Genomic DNA, 23,173 nt, shown 5'->3' on the forward strand with positions numbered 1-23,173 from the left:
CAAAAGACATGCTGTGGAAGAAAGCCGGAGATTAATAACAAGTATGATTCAGTGCAGAGAGATCTATTAACACATAGTGAGTGAGAAAGGTGACTGAAGAAGAAAATCATGGGAATCCCCCAGCAGCCTACACCTATTGCAGCATAATTAAGGGAGGATTCAGGGCCACCTGATTCAGCCCTAACTATATGCTTGAACAAAAACGAAAGTTTTTGCCCTAATCTTAAAAGTAGAGTAGAGTAGTGCCTGTCTCCCAAATCCAAACTGGAAGCTGGTTCCACAGAAGAGGGCCCTGAAAACTGAAGGCTCTCCCTCCCATTCTACTTTTAAATACTCTAGGAACAACAAGTAATCCTACACTTAGAGAGTGAAGTGCTCTAATAGTACTATAAGGTCATTAAGATAAGATGGGGCCTGATTACAATTAAAAACAAAAAACGTCCATTTCAGTGTTAATAGAAATACAAAAATTTGTGGTAACAGAAATCATCAAAAGCACCCGATCTTACAACAAATCAAATGGTGTAAAGAAGACATAAGCATGTTTTTTGTCTCTCATCATGCTTCTCCACGTCATCATTAGAGTTATAATGCTTTGAGACATAACCAAAAGCATGCAGGCAGACAAACCTCATGAACACAAACTCAACAAAAGGCAGAATGAAGAAGTCAGATGCAAACGTCTTGTTTACTAATAACTCTATGAGAATGTGATGATCAAAATAAGAAGGAAAAGTAAAAACACTAGGAGCTTACATCTAAAATGAACAAATATCAATGTTTATACACAAATTCCCTATTTAAGCATCCTATGTATTCTACATTACAAGATTTGATGTAATAATACAGTGATGATTCAGTATTTGCTAATGTCATGTATATAGTACCCAGGTATGATATAAAAAGCTTGTCATATGCTTGACACCTACTAGTTACAATTGTTAAAAAAATACACTAACAATGCTTATAGTTCATTTGATATGAAGTATCAACATTTAAAAACTGTTTAAATGTGGTGTTGTAAAAACTGTACAAACACCACCAAGTGCGGCACATTTCCTTACTCTTAAATCCCCCAAATTATTATCTAAAATATACAGAACACTTTCTAAATTAGATGAATCAATATCCCTTCCTATTGCAAAGTGGGAAGCAGATCTATCAGTCAGTTTAGACCAAAACTTCTGGTCTCAGGTATGCTTAAAAACCTTTAAATTGATTAAAAATCCCAGTCTGCAATTAATACAATACAAAATACTACATAGAGTGCACTATACAGGTCATCGGATGTTCAAGATGGGCTTTACATCTTCCAACAACTGCTCACACTGTCAAGGCAATACACCAGACAATTACATTCACGCTCTTTGTTTCTGTCCACCAGTGCAGAAGTTTTGGCGCGAGATATGTGAAGACTTATCAAAGTGTCTGAAATGTAACATTCCAACTTCCCCCTTAGTGTGTTTGTTGGGCAGCTTGGATAATGTCACTTCAGAAAAGAATATCGCCCATATGGTTTTCACTGCCCTATGCATAGCCAAGAAAACAGTCCTCATGAACTGGAAAAATAAAAACAATCTTAATTCTAACCAATATAGAAATTATCTATTAGATTACATTAGTCTTGATACAGCCTCTGCCACCACATCAGATCAATTGCTCTGGGCTCCTTTTATCAGCTCCATCACCTAGTGGGGGTGGGGGGTCATAGTTTGGTCCCGCCTTCACTGTTGTGATTGGTGTGGGGATAGGGACAGGCTTAGGGCGTCGGGGGGTTCCCCGGAGGCATCTTCCTTGGGGGGCTCAACCCGGGGTAGCGGTCATGTCCGGTTGGGGGCTCTTTTGGCTCTCGGGTGACTGTTTCCTCGCGGCTGCGTGCAGCGGGGCTAGGGGAGGGTCTGTGCTGACGGACGTGGGTTACTGACCTGGTAGCCTGTCTGCCCCTGGGTGGGTCCGGGATGGGCGTGAGGTTCTGGGGGCGCTCCGTCTGTGGGCTGGGGCCCTGGCCGGGCCTCGGGGCCTTGGGTCCTGGTTTGTGTGTTGCTGGGGTTGTGGGTGGGTGGGTGCATGGGGGCCCATCCCCGGCGCAGGGTGCCGCCGGTGCGTCGAGCCACCTGGGGGGGCTCTTCAACTGGTGGGGGAGATTGTCACACCTAGCAGGAGCTTTCCTCTCCCCAGGAACTCTCTGCAGGAGGGGGAGATACAGGAGAGGTGGAGGAAGATCTCAGCCTGGGCGTCTATTCTCTCATGTAGTCTGGAAGATGAGTGGATGGTGGGGTGGGTGCAGTTTTCTCTGTGGTGGGGTTGGGTGGACTGTCCCGGGCTCTGTGGGGCCGGGGGGCGCTGCTGCGCTGGGCCCCAGTCTGGATGGGCCTGGACCCCCTTTCCCTGGCGGGTCGCGGAGTATGGGAGTGCCTACTGGGGTCAGCGGGGGAGCTGGCCCCAGGGAGGGGTCACCTGCCCCTCCCTTCCTTCCCTCCCCATCTCCAGCTGCCTCCCTTCTCCCGCTCCACCACAACCACCCACACATGCAGGGCCTTGGAGTAGGGGTATGTCACCAGGGTGCAGAGGAGGCTACCCCCCTCTGTCCCCTTCTGGCTGCCTCTGCCTCAATTTTATCCCACAACTTAGACATTCACATTACTCACACTCTCATTACACATACATATAGGATCTTGGGGGTGGGCACGATACACGGAGTCCAAATTACCATCAGGGTGTACACCTCACCCCTGGCGTCGTTGCCCACCTCTCAATTTTGAATACACGTAGACATTGAGGGCTAGCAGGAGGGACTATGCGCTTACCTGCTGCTCTCTGGCAGGTAGCTCCATGCCCTCCTGGGTTTTAATTGCACCTTAGAACACACATGCATCAACACTACAATGAGCGGGTGGAGGGAGGTTTGGAGTCTTCTCTCACCCCCGTTCTCTGCGGCCTATGTGTGGAGTAAGTGCATATGAGAGCATGAGGGTGGGAATGGATGTTTGTATCTGTGTGTGCCTGTATGTCTGTGTCTATATCTCAGGTTGGGTATCAGACACCACCTCTCTGGGGACATCTCAGGCCCTCCAAGGTTTGGAGGCCTATCTCCACCCACCACCACTTCCCCTGGCAGTGGCGGACTCCCTCAGGTGTCGGTGCGTTGGTGGTTCTTTGTGTCTGGGGGTGGGCGTCCGGGTACACACCGGCTCACTCCTTGGCGACTGCTTATCAGGGCCTGGAGCCTGGGGCTCGCTCGGGCCACTTCGGAGGTGGGGTGCCCCCGACCTCTCGGCCTGGGGCTCGGTCACTCAGGTACAGCTGGCTGCCGGCGGAGCTCACGGGCGCGTCACTGCAACTCCCCCTGGCTTCTGCTCCGCGGCTGCTGAGTGAGCCCTCATCTGGGACTCTCCTCAGCTCTTACTGGGACAGTGGCGCGGCTGCCCCTCTGTTGGTCTTCCTTGGTTTCTTGTGTTCTGGGGGCCTCTGGATGTCTGGAGTTTTGATCTCCTCCATACCTGCTTCATACCCTGGAGGACGGGGCTGTGGCTCCCCACACTCCCTAGCAGATCGTTACATGGAGAAACCTTTGGAATGCAAGCATGCTGGTCCACACAGGTGTACACATGGGTATTCACAGACGCGGACTACAGCTTTCTTGGCTGCTGCCTCAAAGCACATTGTGCGCTGTCTATCTTGCGTGCTGCACAATATCGTTTATTACTTAGTATCTACTGATATTTACTGCTAGCTAGTTTATTGTGATGGTGCCGTTTTTTTATTATGTTGCTCTTTGTTGTTTGCTTTCTCTTCTGTTTTTTCTCTCCATACAGGTGACCCAGGTGTTTGTTTTTTTTTTGTTGTTGTTTGTTTTTCTTTCTTTCTTCCCCCCCTTCTCACCGTCTCTTCTCCCCTTTGGTTTTCTTTCTCTCCCTCTCTTTCTTTCATTCTTTCTCCCTGTCCTGTCCCCCAGTCATGTCTGTCCCGTTTGTAGGAACTGAAAATAAAATAAATTCATAATTATAATAAAGGTCAATCAAATGGACCAATATGGCAAGGCCATGATGATCCACTTGGTAAAATAAATCCACTTGGCATCTTTCTTGGCCTTAAGATAACAATTCTGATGGCTAAAGATCCAAATGGGACACAAAAAAAAAACAAAAAAAAAAAAAAACTGTTGGCACTCGAGTGTTCATGTTTGTGTTGAGAGTATTGCACCCCATATGGGGAGCACATATTTGAGGAAACTGACCAAAATGAAAAGACCAACCAATGTAAAAAGAAATAATGTACCAGTGCTTTTATTCTGTTGTTTCTCAAGCATTTTCTATCAACTAAGAGCTAGTCTTGTGAAAATTTAATTTCATGGGTGACAATGAAGCAGATGGAGTGTTCATTTCTGGACAATTAGAATGCCTTATTTTAAGAAAGAAATCTGTCTCGAAATGACACAAGAATTTATCCTGTACTACTGACTATGGTATTGTTTTATGACAAGCAATTGCTGCTGTTACAAAAGAAAAATCCTAAACATGTTCAACATGGCATGTTGCATGTATGCCTGGGTCATTGTGCCTCATATAGCAATGAGTTGCTCTTGATTTGTGTGCCCTAGGAAATGTCTGCTGCTTCAACTTTACCCATCTGGTTCACCCACAAACAATTAAGCATGTCTATGATCATCATGTTTCACACAAATGCCTACCATTTATGCAGCACTTTGTCTTCTGGAATCCACAGTTTAGTTAACTGAGTCCTGAGTCCTTTTTTCCCCTGTATAATTCCATTTTTCAGGAAAAAAAGGACTCATGCCTATGGACTGAGCATTTGCACTTTTGCATCAAAAGACCTTTGAAAAGAACAGTTTATAATATCCACTATGGGGGAAAAAAAATGAGAAGATGGAGGTAGTGTTCCTAGATCAAGTTTAAATATTGAATTTTCAAAAACATTAGAGAGAGAGAGATAAAGAGAGAGAAAGGTAGATAGATATAGATATATATAAAGAGAGAGAGACAGAGAGTAAATTTTACATCCAAAAAATCTTTTACATCCAAGCTCCTTAGACTTATAATGAAAACAATGACAAAGATAGAGGTCATATAATTTGCTTTTTTAACAGTGCAGGATAATCATGGCCTTTCTGCAGCATCAGCTGTCGAAAAGGACAGTCCAATCAAACCATCACTGCTCAAACAATCATCTCATAGATAAAAATCTCTTTGTTGTTAGCAGAAATGTCAGACGTTATCGGCATCCTTTTTAATTGATTTCTCTCTGCCTTCCATGTAGACAGGTACTTTTTGGCTACACTCTCAGTACAGTGTGGTTGTTGCCATCAAAGACAGCTGACAGTGAGACCCAAGGTTGTGCATCTGTAAGTTAACAAGATAGAGAAGAAATCCATTGGCCCATGTCTGTTAAATTTATTTAAAGTCCCTTTTTCCCCCCCAGTTTCCTTCGTCCAGGAAATCAATTGGCTTATCACCACAAGCAATGAGGTTTGCTTTGGCTGATAAGAGAAACAGTTGACTGTGGAGTCCTAATTCCAACATTTTGACTTTCATAGTGTAACTCTTTTATATCCCACAACAAATTCACAAGTTTTATTGTGGGACCGTGATAACGTGAATAATATGGTGCTTGTTTTCCACAAAAGCTATGAACTACATTAAAAAAAAGAAAGTCAAACAATTGGCATTTCATTCAAGTTCTGATTTAAAATGAAAGTGAAACTGAAAGTAAAACGCTTATTTAAAATGGTCTTCATTTGGTGCGCTGAAAGTAGTTTTGCAGCTTTTTTCTTTATTGTAAATTGCATTTTAACAATATATCATCTTAAAACTATGTTCAGCAGTGACTAAACAACTGTCACTATACAATCATTTTAATAATCTTTTAATGTGTGCATTCTCTTCCTTGTTAACTACTGGATGTCAACATTTTTTATTTTATTTAACAAGACTGAATTTAGATGCTGACCTTTTAGATTTTAAGTGTCTATTTTTCAAATATCAAGCTATGAACACTGGTGAATTTATTACTAATGTTTACCGCTTGTGCTGTTACACAGTGATTTCCCAACATATACATCTTGCATTTACCACTAGTGGGTTAAAATGAATAGTTATTGCATGTGGCACTTCACATTTATAGAACAATAATGCAGCATTAACAGCCCACATGCCAGCAACACATTCTGGTGCATACAAGTGTCAGAGAATGGACAACACATTTGAAGGAGGCCGGTCTCTACTGTTGTTTGTGTTGTGTACATTTGACATAATGAAAGAGAATGAAAGAAATTAAATAATATCCCAGTAAAATAAAAGTACTTGCAATGGCTTGCAAGAAAGACTGACATTGCACTCCTGTAAACAACTATAAGCTTCTGTTTCTGAGAGAATCGAAACAAAGCATTTACATCAGAGGATATTTGTATAAAGCTTAGCCACGCTCAACTTTTCCCCCAGTGTCAATGGTGCCTTTTAAATCTCTGCAGCTTAGCAGGCAGTGCCAAGCCTCGACAGTAGGTCCCTTCATAATGACTAGCTGCCTATTGCTGTCCTAGTTTTTAAACTTATATGTCTGAATAGCTGGAAATGTAATAACCAGCCACACAGTCAATATTGTTGCTGCTTGCTTGTTTAATTAGTGATATTACTTCCTTCTCCCACTGCCCACATCTAAACACATAGAATAACCTCAGTTTCCATCCTGCTTTCTCCAACGTCTATTTGATTTGCTCAGTCTTCACCCTGCCAAGGCATTGCATCAGGAAATGGTGTAGGCCCCACTGACAAGAACTTGACACTTGGTGAATCAATAGAGGATTGAATCTTCACTGCACCAAAAGTCAAACTACATAGTAAATCTATGGCTGGGAACTACTAACGGGAGAAACATCCTCCTATTTTGATTTTTATGTTTTTGTTATTTTCCATTGTGTACAATGCCATTATATAAAAGTTCTATGAGAAATAGGCTTACTCATTGTATGTCTGATTTACAAGTATTCTTGTTTCTGCAGTTCTTTGTGAATAAATTTAAGACAATTTACCTGCAGCTTTCTAACAACCTTTATTCATATACAAATTAATTAAACTGCATTGTAATTGTATTAATTAAATAAGTGTAAATAATTGTATTATATATTTACATACTACTGTTTCAGATGTTCTTCTTCAAAACGTAAATATTTCCATCCCAATAGCAAATGTATTTCTTTAGCAAGGGATTTGGCTGAGAGAAATAGTCATGTCTTAAGCCTGAATCTTCTTCAGTGATATAAAACAGTAAAGCAAATGAACTCATGAACTTAATTTTTGTCCTGATTATGTCCTGAGGTTCAATTTTGATAGTTATTCTTTACTGGTAGTAATATATTGTGACCCATGTGAATCCTGAATTCAACAACAATTATTATTTGGAGTTATACTTTGTTTTTCATCAGGAAATAAATCCATAAATGAACAGGTAAATCATATTGGAGATTATGTATCGGAATATCAGGAGCGGGACCACGCCTCCAAACGCACTCCTTCCGGTTGTCATCTATGTAGGTTCCCCCCAGTTCTGCAAGCTGTTCAGTCTCATTTACGTGCCTCACCCTCCCTCCTTGTTCTCAATTCTTTACCTTCTTCACTTCTATTTAGTACACAGGGATCTGCCAGGCCCGGGAGCCGTCGCCAGTCCCCTTTGAGGCCTTCCCCAGACCGCAGCTCAATTCATGTCCAAGCATCACCTTTACCTACTAAAATGCTGTCAAACCTAAAATGAGGACGAGGGCCCAGCTAGTGAAAAATATTAAATGCCCCAACCGTGATCCTCCATTTTATGATAGTAATTTTTCATATTTAAGGGCTACTTTTCTTTTTTATAAATATAAAAATAGAAAAAATAGAAACAAAAACTTTGGGTAAAATGTCAGTACTTAAATGTAAAAGTAAATGTGAGAGACTGAGCTTTTTAAAAACTGAGCTGCACAATCAATAGCCACCCTGACCAGTTAAATGCTCTGGATTGTAATGAATGTCAAAGGTGAGTGTACAAACAATCCAACACATTGACACCTGTTCCAGTGTTCCAGCTTGTAACGTTTTGCTACTCTGTACGTGTGTGGCCTTTTGCCATGCTAACCATTAGACCTTCGCACAAATCATTAGCAAGGGTGTTGTGAAGACCAGTGATAGAATCTATAATCTTGGTCCCTTTATCTGGCTACCCAGTTTAATGGCCGGGCAGGTGTTAATGATGATTGAGACTAAGGCTGGTTCTGATCAGACGCAATGAGTTGAGTGTAATGGACTGAAAAGCTTGCTTTGGAACAAAAGTAAATTATGGCCCTCACAATCAATAGTAATAGTCAAGTCAATAGGGCTTTTCTCCAGTTCTCATTGAAATAAGGAGCAAACCAACAAATTCTTCCTCCTCATAATCCTTAACTTGTTTTTATGATAGATAGATAGATAGATAGATAGATAGATAGCTAGATAGATAGATAGATAGATAGATAGATAGATAGATGGGAGTCTAGTATAACATAACATAAATTTGTGGTTGCCTTTCCATATTTAAAATTGAATCTAAAATTAATTAATTGAATTTAAAATTCAATTGTTTTTATGATAGATAGATAGAGAGAGAAAGAGAGAGAGAGAGAGTCAATTTTACATACAAGAAAACCCTTTTAATGAAAATACAATGAGAAAAGAAAGAGGACATATAAATTGCTTTTGCAGGGTAATCGCAGCCTCCCTGCACCATCAGCTGCTGAAAAGGACAGCACAATCAAATCATCACAATCGAATATTCATCTCATAGCTGCTCTTATTTTCCTCCTTGCAAATTCTGTACATGTCCTGATTCGTTCATCAGCTTCTCACAGTACTCTTTCTGTCTTCACACACTCTCTCTTCACTCATTTGTACATTTCTATCTCTTTCCTTGATCACCCTAAGCTGCTGCACATCCTTTCCAGCTCGATCATCAGATCTTTTTGTCCTTCCTCAGTGTTTCACATACGCTTACAATAAGCTTTAATCTTTGCTTTTGTTCTATGCCTAGCCTCCCAGTTTTTTGTCTCACTGACTATACCACTGTTTCTTTGCTTTTTGAATACTTTCTTATGCTTGCTCATTTCACCACTAAATCTCCTTAAGGGAATATACATGATGTGCAAATAAATAAGGGGCATTGTGAGGGTATACACTGAAACAAACATTTTATCATTTGTTCCCAGCTGTCTAATGGCAAGAGCGATGGTATACCTTGGCTAGATCATCAATCTACTGCAGACTTCTTAAAACTTGCCATCACATACACAATGTTAAAATGATGAAAGTAGGCCATCAATGTCATTTTAACCTTCTGGTATACTATTATTTGCAAATTAGTCCTAGAATATTTTGTTTAAAACTCTGATATTTGACAAAGTGATTATTTGACCTGGTAATAAACGGAAAGTTGGCCAAAAATTATAACCATTTATCATGCCTGTGCTGAATCTCGAGAAAATCTAATAATTGTTTTGTCATTTCACTAAAACACTAAACCAAAAAAAGGACAACTTTACTGTTGATTATAGGGTTACCACAGTTAGTTAGTATCCTAATTTAATGAAATGTCTCATACACTGATTTGTATGGATACGAGACAATTACAAACCGAATAAAGGACTGCATCCTTTCAATATCCCTCTTCTGGCAAGGCCTTGTGGATACGCAGGGCGTGAGACAGTGAGTCATGAGACATATGGGAGATGGACTGAACACTGCTTGGTGTAGCATGGGCAGAGAATAAAGCTGGTAATCAAAGCTGACCAGCCATGAGAAGCTTTATTTTCAGACACTCTTTTTATTGGAAAGGGAGTCGGACAGATCTTTGACAGTCACTAGAAAATATTTATGGCCTTTTAATGTGCGTGTTTATGTGTCTATGTTTTAGTGCTGTGGCTATGTCCTGTCTCACTGGTAGCCTTACGGTTTGTCAGTCCTATCTTGTTAAGCTGTGCATGTAGCCCATGTATAAGCAAGCATATGAGTTGTGTTTATTGCCACTAAAGAGGGATAAATACATTATCCCATCCATTTTGTCATTTTCTGAGTGTGTCATCCTTTCAAATCTTAGTATTACGATCATCAGCTTTGTGTATGAAATTAGTTAACTCTTCTATTTTAGTTTGGCTTATAAGAAGGGGTCAGCGTAAAGCCTCTTATGTCACAGTAAGGCATGAGTCATCCAATCTGGCTGAACCATACAACACAATAATAAGGCTATAAAGAAGAACAGGAAGGTGCTAAAGCAGACAAAATAAAGCTATTTTTTATTCTTATCTCATTTTAGTTTTTACTTGTTGTAATGACAGAAACCACAGTGGCCCTTGTAATCAGCCACAATATCCCCCAATAGACCAGTAAAGGAGCAGCAAAACTCTAAGTAACAGAACTATTACTATTTTATCTCCTAACACACTAGCTTGATCTTAGGAATCTCAGGTTAGCCCACACAGGAGCTGATAAAAGCCTTTGTACCTTACCTCAAAGGAGCATGGTTTTGTAATTCTCTCTGGCAGAAAGTTAAAAGACACACAAATGTAAAGCTTTTCTGTTTCCATGCTCTGACAGGTATGCTCACATGCTTCCAGACAAGAAAACATTTTTGGACTTCTTTGATAATTCAGCCTGTCATGGGTACTCAAGTGGCAATAAGGGTGTTATTACTGACACCATCAACAAATCAAACTACAAATCAAAAGTGTCATTATAATATAAATAATGACAAGGTTTATTTGTATATCACCCATCAAAAGCAGTGTGCAAATATGTTTTACACAGAACACAAAAATTCACAGTCATGTATAAATACATAGGCTGATGTAGGTGTAAAACTGAACAAATGGGTGATTAAAAAACAGTGTAGCATGAATAATAGTTTGAGTGTCATTATATCCTAGAAATAGTTCTCATTAGTTATCCTCACAACATGCTCATTAATGTGCACGTTACACCCCCTACTCAAACTTTTCCAATTCTGAGGAGGTGAACATAAACAAATTTTGACAGAATCAAGGAGTTGCCTCATTATCTCAACCAAAGTGACAGGAAACAAGGGAAGAGATCATTTAATTTTTTTATTATTATTCCCTCACAAAGCCCTGATAGGTGTAAAGATTATTTATTGTAGAGACTATTTTTAAGAAATACTGCTCTTAATGATTTTGCATATCACCTGGAAGCTTTGTTGTCTTGTTTTTATTTATGCAAGTAATACAGGCTTCCTGCTGTACTTAGTGTACCGCTTGCATCCACAAAGGGCTTTGTCTCTGATCACGTGTCCTAGTGAAACAGTTAAAAAAAAAAAAGAAAGAAGAAGAAAACATGTTTCAGGATTGTTTGAGTCAATGGTTCTCATTTCAAAAAAACAACCATTAATTGCCATGATTAATTAAAAAGAGCATATAAAGGAACTATGGAAGAGGTAAGGTGATGATACATTTTAAACAAATGATATGTTCGACAGTAGCCTTGGGAAGCTATTAAGAAAAAGGAAAACAATGGTTGAAACTCTGTACGCCTTGCAGGCAATTCATTTTTCTTTGTGTAAAAGAAGCTAGGGGGTGCGATTTCTGCAGGTAATTGCTTATGTTAATCACAGTCATATTTGAGAGTGGGAAGAACCCTCTGCCGTTCTTCTAAGCAAGCAAGGCCATTGGTCAGCTGCCCCTTAACCAGAAAGAGCTTCGGTGACTAATTACTGCACTCCAGCTGCCTACACTCTCTGGAGCACTCACCCAGCACTTATTTTCTAGTCTCTTCTGTAATCACGTCAGTCCTTATCCAGTTGGGTAAGACCATTATGTTGCCCTTAGATTCTGACAGTTGAATGTAGTTCCCATATGGAAAAGAGAAAAAAATGTGAATGTTGCGTTCCAATAAACACTATTTTTTGTTTTATACATATCTGATAAGATTGGTATTGTTTATACTATTTTCTATGAAATATCAACCACAGTTTGTTTCCAAGGATTGCCGTTCTGAGCCAATAATAGCAATACCAAATGGTAATACAATACATAGAAATGTGAATAATCATTCAGTACGTTTCATTTTCTTCTCCTTACGAGTTGTTTGGATTTTACTCCATTCTCTAGCTTATATCTATGCCCGTTAAATTAATCCTCCAAAAATAATTAATAAACTACAACGAGAAAATCCAACCAATCTAAGGGGAATAAATAGAAAATGCATTTACAAATGATAAAAGAAACAAAAAAGCATTGAGGTTCAGTTCATTTTGAAAATCCTAATTATATCACCTTATTTGTGGAGCATACAAAATAAAGGCATCTTTAAAACACGCCTAAACATGGCGCTAATTTAAATAGATTTAACAGGCTACATGCTGTACTCTGGGCCAATATTAAGTTAATGTATAGTGTGCACTGTACCAATTTTGTTTTGATCTAAACCTATAGCCGGAATCTTGAGTACTGCTCAAAAATGGGTTTAGTATACTGGACCCATTTTGGAGTAATATTCAATATAAATACCAGTCACATCAAAGAACAAAAAACTGCTATTTTGAAAAGAGAGGTACAGTATCTTCACTCCAGCCTTTAAGAAGGGCCCAGCATCACACAATTTATTCCTTGTTGTAGTGACTCTTTAAAACTATCCACACAGGCTCTCTGTGCAATTCCCTGCATGGCATGTTGTAGAGCAGTATTGATTCTTCCTTTGTTTCCAGGTTTTAATGTTTCTTTATGATGTACCTGCAGCTATCCAATATTCCTGTTCATTTTTTGCTATCTGTTTGAAAAAGCACCTTGAGTATAAAATCAACTTTTTATGTATACATCTTCTTTAAGATGACCTTGTATCATCAGTGACAGTTTTGTACACAATTCTATAAACATTTTTGTTTTATGAATGCGTAGTATTAAACTATATTGTCTTTGATGCATGCTCAATCAAATCCCAAGAAATCTTTAGTTGTGGGGATTAAACCATATTGCGTTTCGTCCAAGCTTTTTTAAATTTACTTATTTTTTGAGTTCAGTTTTATTCAAACAACCCCGTATCCTTGCCACCAAAAATCTTTTATGTGCTTCACGAAAGAACGACCATGGACCTACTGTTAAACTACAGCAGTCAGCTGTGTCCCAATCTCCTCAAAGCAATCTATATAGCATCCACTTCCTCCAGGCACTTGGGAAGCTCACTTAAAGACATCAATACTTCAGGAAATGAGACACAGAGCAATGGCTTCAAAGACTGAGAAGTTAGACGCCTGACCGAGATGCCCTTACATCTTATTTAAGGCGTTGCTGCTTAGTGTAGCAGAAATCATTGAGTGAAGTGCTTTCTTTCTTGCTAAAAGATCAACCTGCAAGAGAGGTCCAGTCAAAAGGTAGCAAAGTAAGGCAGTTTTCCTACTCCTGTTTAATCAACTGTATGTTATTTGTGCAATTACGAACACTACAATATTTGTGAAATTGTTCTTAAAAATGATAACATAAAATATATATAAAATGATAATATATTTAAACTGAATATCAACTAGAATAACCACAAATTCAATTATTTCACATTACACTGTTTTTTTTCCCCTCACTATATAGACAGTATAAAACCTTTGAGTACACTTTTGATTTAGCCAATTGTGTGTCACAGACTCTATTTAATTTGCCCTCAAGTTTTTGTATATAGATTCTCAACTATGCGCTTCAATTAAGTCAAACTTCCATCATAACGTTTAAACACCTTTTCTGGCTCCTATTCACAGCTGAAGATATTCAGGAGTACATGATGAGGATTAATCCTTATGTTTAATATTCAAATAACTTCCTTGTCTCTTTCCTGGAACATTGCACTGCCAATCAAATGTCAGTATTCGACCACTGCCGTCAACAGCCCCCATTCCTATTGCCTTGGCAACAGAAAAAGACAAGTGTACTGGGAATTCAAATCGACTGGCATAAGAATGACAGAGGAGGGACTTGGCAATAAAAGAGTCAGAGATAAAAGTATCACAAATTACTTGTGACAAATGGCCCACAATCTATCAGTTTCTAGTTCCAACTTAAATTGATGCAATATGAAGACGCTAGGATGCAAACGTTGACCTAGTCTGCCTCAATCTGATGAATAGATGTTTTTTGGGGGGGTTTCAGATGATTGATACAGTTTTAACAGACACAGAGCTGAAATGTGCCTCTGACGGTGATTTCAGACGTTCCAACAATGCATAATCTTGATGTCCGCTGCAACTCTCGTCCGTGATTGATCATGTTGTCACGACGTCCGTATATTGTCATCATGGGGCTGCACTCAGTTATCACATGAGCTCAAATTTATGCTTTATTTGCTATCTACACATTCATGTCTATTCCAGCAGGCAACATAGTTCAGCTCCACTGTCAGTGGAGAGACATACAGAGACACTGCAGCACCAGGATGGAGACTAACATCTGAGATAACACCACAGCAAGCATGAGTCGTAAATTTCACTGTGTCAGATCGATACGGTCGATAATCACTTCTCTTGCACATTCACTTCTAAGTCAGAGCTGAGAACAATTGCCCAATAGTCAGTGGTTCCAACCAACAAACTACACTTGTGTGTTAAATCTGTTTTGGGAAACACTGTTATCAGGTGACTGATTATGCACAAGAGGAGTGCATTAAAAAAGCCCAAAAAAAGTATTTCACTACTTTTTAAATGGGAATTTAAATATTAATATGTATTGTATATTTAACTGCCCCGTTTTTGTTTTACACATGCCTTCTCACTATGTTTCTATCTCATATGTCACATATTTGTCCTTATTTCCAATAGATGAAGCCAGGTGGGAATATAAAGCCTAACCCGACTCACACTATTCAGGTTTATTTGTTGATCTACATAACATCTGATGCATCCTTTCATGCTCTGCCACCTCCTCACTCAACAGTATGGTGCTGCTGACTGTCTGTTCTCTGTAAGAGGCTCTGATATGGCAACCTATGCTCCATTGCTACTGCTGGGCCCCTGGTGGCAATAAAGTTGGAAAGTGATGATGATGTTTTGAGAGAGAGAGAGTTAGGTTTGCATGAGCGGGTATGCAGCAGGTGGCATTAAACACATTTAATGTTAGTGTTGACCTCAAGGGCAAGCTCCAAGATTTTAGGTTTATCAAAACATCTCAAATGCAGCGTAATTCTTTTCATTTTCATTTCTGTGGGCCTGTGAGACTGTGCATAAAATAAATCACAGCCATACATAATCCTGACTTTGATCTTTCGAAAGAAAGTATTTTTGAAGTATTTTTATTGCTTTTTCATTAGTTCAGACAGTTTAGTATTATTTTCATTGTACAAACATACCAACGGGAGCGCTATATTTTTCAAATGCTGTTTGACATCAGTGTATTCTAGTCGCTTATGAAACAATGCAGTGCAGGTGTTCAGCAGAAGAAACTCAAAGAGCAGAATTGCCAATTAGGAAAAGAACCTTTTAACTCCAGGGCTTCCGGCTCTCAGCTTTGAAGTCAGTTTCATATAAATTCATAGTCTCTTGAATTTATTTGAACTTCACCACATGTTGCATATTGCTTCTACTTGAAAGATTGTTCAGTCTAGGAAACACTAATAACATATAAGAATTCTGTTTTTTAAATTTTCTTCTCTAAAGAAAACTTTACAAATGCTGTCTTAGTAATGATCATTCCTAGGCATTCATTTCCAATCACAGAAAAGTAAAGTATTAATGCAATGCTTAGAAAAATACGGTTGGACAAGGAATCCAGTCCACTAACTAGGGAACACGTTAAATCGTGAACTTACTTAATAAAGTTGCCTTTTAACTAGTAAAGTAACCCTGCAGGGAAAACATGTTTTAAGTGTATATACATAACATAGATTATTAAATTTACACTTCTTTGCCCAAACTATTTATGCAGGAAAAACTGTTTAGATTTCCTGTCAATTTCAAATGGGATTTTAACTAAATAGCCTTTTGTTTGCAATATACATATACTACTGAAAAGCACAGAAGTTAGAATGCAGTACTATTAATTTACCTTAGCCACTGACATATTGTTTGAGCTGGCACTTTAAATTTCCTTCGATAAAGTCACTGGCTTGATAAACGTCACATCCCTGTAAAATAATAATGGAAGCTATGAGAATACACACCAGCTATGGCTGAATAGTTTCTCTTCACCCATTCACAAACAAATGAAAAAGTGTTTCTTCATAATCAATCAAATCAAGTAGAACTTTAGCTTTTAGTAAAACTCACTTCAATTTTCTTTTTTGTATTGGATTTGTTTGTCATATCTGCTACTGAACAAAAGAACAAACAAATAAACAAAGATGGCATCACTCTTTTGGCATTTCCTTTGATAATATCCAACAAAGTAGCAGCAAAACAAATATTCCAAATGTGATTTTCTTTTAAAGTAAGAAGACACAATATGATTTGCGCCTTCATTCTATGTTATACAGTCGTGTTTATTTGAAGCCTGGCAAGCAGTCTGAAAAGCTTCAGTTGGTATAGATCATTTTTACTGTCATCACACTGCCAGTAGCTGCAGGCTAGAAACAGCAATGACTTGTTCCATTTTGTCAATCTCCCCAGAGCGATCACAGTTTTACTAGATCCCCACAAACCGCAAGCAACATGTTTGATTAGTTGCATTGGCAATTAAAATCCAATATCAAAACAATATCAAAGTGGTTACCACATGTGTTGTTTAAGCAAAACATATAATTACCAAGAGATTCTGGTGTAATTGGCAACATCATGCTTTATTGCTTTCCGTTCCACCGCACTGTGTTCTCCCCCCTAACGTTGCCAGTATAATTTGGTACTGCCAGATTGGCACAATAGTTGGCATGGACCTTTGAGCATGGAATTATCATGCTTAGCACAATGACAGGGATTGGTAGGAGAGAATGACTTCATGGTTCTGTATTTTTGCCCTCGGGTTTCAGTCACGGTGATCAGCCCTTGTTTAACCCAAGCCACAAGCACCTTTTTATTTATTTATTTTTTCACCACAATCGCACTATTTTAATAAAGAATAACTGAAAATAGCAGAAAATGCTGACATGCTTTACATTGATGCATTAAAGCATGTCTTTTAAAAAAAAAACGATTTTCAGACGCTCATTAGTTCTTCATTGCAACATTTTACAGTGCTGAGAAATGTAAAAGTCAATGTGGTTTTTCAAGATTTGCTCTGACTGTCAGCAGATTACTGACAGATTACTGTGAAATAACAGTGTGTTCTGCTGGCCTATTTTAAAAAGCCACCCACGGATTCAACCGCTATCAGTACACCTACGGGTGACTTTGTGTGTATGTATGTGTTCCATTTTGTCACAGGTTTCTTACTGTCAAAATTGGTTCTCTTATTAACAAAAGAAAAACATAAACAAGCAATATGAGAATACCAAAGAGTCAGGTTTCAGAGCTTTGTTTTGCACACCAGTTTCACAAAATTAAAGTTATTCTTGTTTTAATTTTCTTTTAAGCAGTAAGTCTGGAAATCTTTGACCTGTGTCTATTCATAACACTAAGAGTATTCATAAGAATATTCATAGCTAACACCTGGTTTCCCAAATCCATAACAAGTCATGCATGAAGCCCTGCTATTTTCCCCTGTGGAACACATTTATTCATGCTAGCAGAGACACAAAAGATTAACTTACCATACTGGAATAGAGGCAAAGAACATTTCTGCTTGCTGGCAGGATAGTGGAAAGGTGCCTACACAGATTCAGTCTGAAACATAAAAAGGAAAGACTTCTGTAAGGACACGCAATATAAATGACTTATGTTATTACACAGGACAGACACATCAGAAACATTTGAAATGTCAGCATGCAAGAAGCTTGTGTCATCCACTCACTGTACTCAATGTCACATTTAATAAGAGCAAACACTGAATCCCTAACACAAAGATGCGCGGTACAGAAAGATCCTTGACTTTATACAAGTCACTGGGTTATTTCTGTGCATGTCAAGGGAAAGATAACATAAACGGAAATGCATTAAACAACTTTGCAAAATGTGAGATTAGTAGTTAATTCATTTTAAAAAAAATTACAGTGAAGTTAAAGCCTTGTATACACTGAGATAGAAGCTCAGTATTTCTGAATTACTCATTTCAATTTGTAAAACTTTAATATTACATTGTGCAGCAGAATCCACACTGTTGAATTAGAATTAAATGAGATCATTCTAAACAGTCTATTCCATGAAACAATAAAGATTTACAAACTGCTTAGATTTGGAGCAAATATTTATACAAGGTGTAATTGACGTCCAATAATTAGTATTCATGAGCAGTTCTGCATCACTGTAATATAAGACAGGGTTTTCAATCAGTGTGATAAAATACTTTTTCACTACTGGGTTACTTAAAAAGACCAGTTAAATTACATATTCCACGAGTAAAAAGAGCATCCTTTTTGCCTAGCTCCACCAACCACTATGTTACAGGCTTCATAAAAAACCTGTGTTCTGCTGATATTTTGTATACATTCAGTATACAAATGTACCTCCACTGCGAGACAGTTTGCAAACAACACAAACAACCATTTTTGTCATTTCAGTTGAATTGCTATGCCAGTTGTTTTCCCATAAGCAGCACTGGTTGACTTCTACTTCTGTCAACCAAGAACTTTAAACACAAGAAATATGTCTGTGTGTTGCAGCATCAAATACATCTCCCTGTCATTTTAATACTTTAAAAAACACGCCATTCTCACTGTGGAATTTTGACATTTTGATCAGTAAACCAAAAAAGAAACAAACAAACAACTTGAAGTAATGTTAAAATGCAGCTTTATGGTTTTAATTTCTAAATGCTAACACATCAATATTTTTCACTTGAATATCACTAATATATTTGATGGAATTGCATTTGACGTGAAGAGAAGTATAACAAGCACAGAGAAACCTCAATCTGCCATTCACTGCATTTCTTCCTCTCTGACAGCAATGTTTAGAATTAATGAGATCTCGAGCCTGGTTTACTCTGAAAGGTATGAGCCAGCAAAAATGGAGATGACAGGAAAAGTCAAAGAGCCACACTAATTATATATTTATTTTAAAGACATAGACTTCCAAATGATTTTTTCTTGGCTGCCTGTTGTTGTATTCTTCGCACTCAAACATTTTCTCGGTTTTAATCACACCCTTTTCTCAAATTATTCAAGTTAAAGTGAGACAGATGCTGGCATCTTTTTCTGGAACTGCTAGCTATTTTTTTTCTCTTTTTCACAAAGGGAAGGAGAAAGGCACGGTCCTGGGAGGGGATTTGTGCGGAGGAAGAATGAGAGGGCGAGGAGAAAGAGAAGGAGAAGAGAGGGATGAGACACCACTGGGATGTAGTCTTGAGTATGCCAAGGTCAGCAGAACTCTCACTATGAAATCAAACACTGCCAAACACACACAAAAGGATAGACCTAACAGACAAACACTCACTCACACACACACACACACACACACACAAGTAGCAACTCACTGCCCCATCTTAGCTCTTCCCTGAACACAACCTGCTGAGAATTGTTAAATTGCCACTGGGCTCACACTTGGCTTTGTGGCACCATTATATCTATGCACACCAGCACGCCCCCATGTCTAAAGACTCTTGTATGAAACAAGTAGACATAGCAGCTACCATGATGTCACCCTCTGGTTTGTGGACTGTTGTTTTGAGGGATTGAGTTTGGTTTTTGGCCTTCCTCATAGCCACAAATGGCAAGCAATGACTGAGAACCAAAAGAGACTACACTATATAGCAAACTGCAAGTCAACCACAGCTATGCACAGCAATCCCAAAGTGGAAGAAGGGAGGTGGAGGTGATAGGAGGAGCAGAGACTCCACATTCTACACACCACTAATAAATGCAGATTGAAGGTACTTTTCAGAACCGAAGACACAATTCATTTTTTTATGATTGTTTCAAGTTTTGCACAGCCTGACCTCACATTAAGATAGACAATAACTGTGGATTTTTTAAGGTTAATTGGAAAGTTGTTTATTTAGGCAACCTCTTGCGACCGTAGGAGTAACAATAAAAATGGGAGAAGTTTAAATTTTAACATGTGAAAGGGGCTGCTTACACCTAAAACCAACGTTTTCACATGGGATTGCAATTATGAAAAGACAATAAAGTTCAGGTGTAGTTAAAGAAGCCATTCAAGCTATCAATCTGCCATTTAAGTATGAGGATGTTTTGCTTCTTTGTCATTACATTGGTGTCTTGCTGCCTTTCTTGCCTTGCTGTACTGATACTTATGTACAAGTTCAGTTGCACATTTTCGCATTGTTTTCAATTAAGCTTTTTTCTTTTCTTTTTTTGTTTTTTTTTTTATAGAAAAAGCTGCCTGCCAATATTAAAGAATAGAGATTAAGTAAATGAGTGAGTTTGAAACTCACATATTGCTATAACGAGTGCAATAAGTATGACCCACATGAACCTCATAGTACTTCTTTTATAAGACCGATTTTGACCATTTAGGATGAGTACTATGTTGTAAACACACACATATACTATCTCATACACTGTGTGTGGATACACTCAAAGGAATATCCTCTGTTCTAAGGATTATTTGATGATTTGATGATCTGATGATGCCATAGCCCTGACACTACACACTGCCCTGTCACACCTGGAGAAGAGAGACACGTATGTGAGGATGCTGTTTGTAGATTACAGCTCAGCATTCAATACCATCGTTCCCTCGAAGCTGGACAGGAAACTGCAGGATCTAGGACTGAGCAGCTCCCTCTGCAGCTGGATCCTTAGCTTCCTGTCTGACAGACGCCAGGTGGTCAGACTGGGCAGCATCACCTCATCCCCCATCACACTGAACACTGGTGCTCCACAGGGGTGTGTACTGAGCCCTCTCCTGTACTCACTCTACACCTACGACTGCACAGCCACTAACAGCTCCAACATCATTGTGAAGTTTGCGGACGACACTACAGTGGTGGGTCTTATCACCAACGGTGATGAGACGGCTTACAGGGAGGAGGTCAGCGCCCTGACCCACTGGTGTCAAGACAACCATCTCACCCTCAACGTCGCAAAGACAAAGGAGTTGATAGTGGACTTCCGGAGGTGCAGAGAAGTACACACCCCCATCACCATCAACGGCGCTGCTGTGGAGAGAGTGAGCAGCTTCCGGTTCCTTGGCGTACACCTGGCTGAGGATCTTACGTGGTCAGTACACACAAACAAAACAGTGAAGAAGGCGCAGCAGCGCCTCTTCTTTCTCAGGAGACTGAAAAGATTCGGCATGAGCCCCCGCATCCTCAGGACCTTCTATCACTGTGCCATTGAGAGCATCCTCACTGGATGCATCACCACCTGGTATGGCAACAGCACCGCCTACAACTGCAAAGCTCTCCAGCGAGTACTGCGGTGCTCTGAACGGATAATTGGAGGTGAGCTTCCCTCCCTCCAAGACATCTACAGGAAGCGGTGCCTGAGGAAAGTGGGGAGGATCATCAAGGACTCCAGTCACCCCAGCCATAAACTGTTCAGACTGCTTCCATCAGGAAGGAGGTTCTGCAGCATCCGGTCCCGTACCAGCAGACTGAGAGACAGCTTCTTCCATCAGGCCATCAGACTGCTGAACACTTCATAGACACCTCAGCTTCACTACTGGAACTTTAACATTATGCACTCCATACTGTATATAAATGCCACTGTTTTGCACATATTCAACTCTGTATATTTTATATATTTTATTATTATTATTATTATTTTATTTTATTTTTTTACTATTTAATTTGTAAAAATGTGTATACACACACACACACACACACACACACGTAGGAAAATATTTAGTATACACATCCAGAAATGCATACACTATTATATATTGTACATATATTTATTAGTTTCAGGTTGGCCATTCTTGTATTTTGCTCGTTTGTGTTGTTGTGTTTGCACATCTCTGTTGCTTGTGGGGCTCGCACACAAGAATTTCACTCGCATGTGCTGTGCCAGTGTGCCTGCACATGTGATGTGACAATAAAAAGTGATTTGATTTGATTTGATATTTAATGTTCCAATACACTTTCTGTAGTTTGCTGAAGAGTAATCTTTTAGTCCTCGTAAAAATTTCAATGAGAGAGAGAAAAATATAATGTTTGGCTGTGTGTTAAACAAGTTATCAGTCTTAAAACATTCATGCTTATTCATAATAAAAAAAAAGTCATTTCAGACTTCAGGGAGAACAGGCGAAACATTTCCACATCACATGGGTATTTACGCAGTATAAACAGAGCGACTTTTGTAATCCTTTCAAAGGTTTCTTAACTAGTAAAGTGTTTTTGTGATTTTGATTGATTCCTACAGTGTGGACGAGAAGGTGTGCAGAAAATTCAGAGTTTATGCCAGCATTTAAATCACTCTGATTTTCATTTCCTGATCAAGAGATATTAAAAGTGTTATATAGGTTTATAACTGTATATTTCCCATATTCTGATTGCATTCATCACCATAATTTATCAGGACTTCCCTGAAGGCAACAGGTGCTAAATAATTGATGAAAGCCTGAAAGCTGTTTGGCTCTGTGAGGGAGTGCTTGCAAGTCTCTCGTGAGAGAAAAAGGCAACAGCCGCTTTGAAACCAGCGGAAGCCAGCAAGCCGCAGAAATTACTTCTGTGTTCCGTCATGCCAAACATTTAGTGCTGAGACAATGCAATACAGTTTCATTACAGTGCGGTAGCCTTGCAGGCAGAGACATCAAAGATCTGGTTTGTTTAGGCCTCAGTTAACCAAGACAATCAAGAGATAACGATACAGCTGAGACTAATTTCAAAGAGAACTACTTACCATTCTAAAAGTAAGGATGTTTAAGGATCTTAAAAAGTGAAAATGAATAATATTTTTTTTATGTACCTTGAAGTAGATGTCCAATCTAAAATTAAACAAATTTTTTTTTCACAGAATTTAGAAACATGAACATATCTTTTATAAAACAGCAAGTTTGTTGAAAATATTCAGATCATTGTCATGAAACTGAAATTATATACTGCTTTCTTAATGTCATTTAAGCCCATATAATGGGATATATATAGCTCATTTATAGTTGGTTGCTAGGCAACATGATGGTGTCATAATATCTCAAATAAGGCAAAAACGAAGGTTTTGGTTGTTCAACTCCTCCTCGTATTAGA

At 39.0% G+C, this 23,173-nt stretch overlaps 1 protein-coding gene across 2 annotated transcripts in view; it reads right to left on the reverse strand.

Moving 5' to 3' along the window:
* lingo2 (leucine rich repeat and Ig domain containing 2) overlaps nucleotides 1–23,173 on the reverse strand; it is a 210,956-nt gene that overhangs the window by 151,102 nt on the left and 36,681 nt on the right. For both annotated transcript variants that reach the window (XM_076889374.1, XM_076889373.1), the window contains exon 2: nucleotides 17,682–17,754. The gene's annotated coding sequence lies outside the window, so the exon portion shown is untranslated. The remainder of the gene's footprint in view (nucleotides 1–17,681; nucleotides 17,755–23,173) is intronic.

This window comes from Maylandia zebra, linkage group LG2, assembly GCF_041146795.1.
Source record: "Maylandia zebra isolate NMK-2024a linkage group LG2, Mzebra_GT3a, whole genome shotgun sequence".
In the NCBI taxonomy this organism is placed as follows: Eukaryota; Metazoa; Chordata; class Actinopteri; order Cichliformes; family Cichlidae; genus Maylandia; species Maylandia zebra.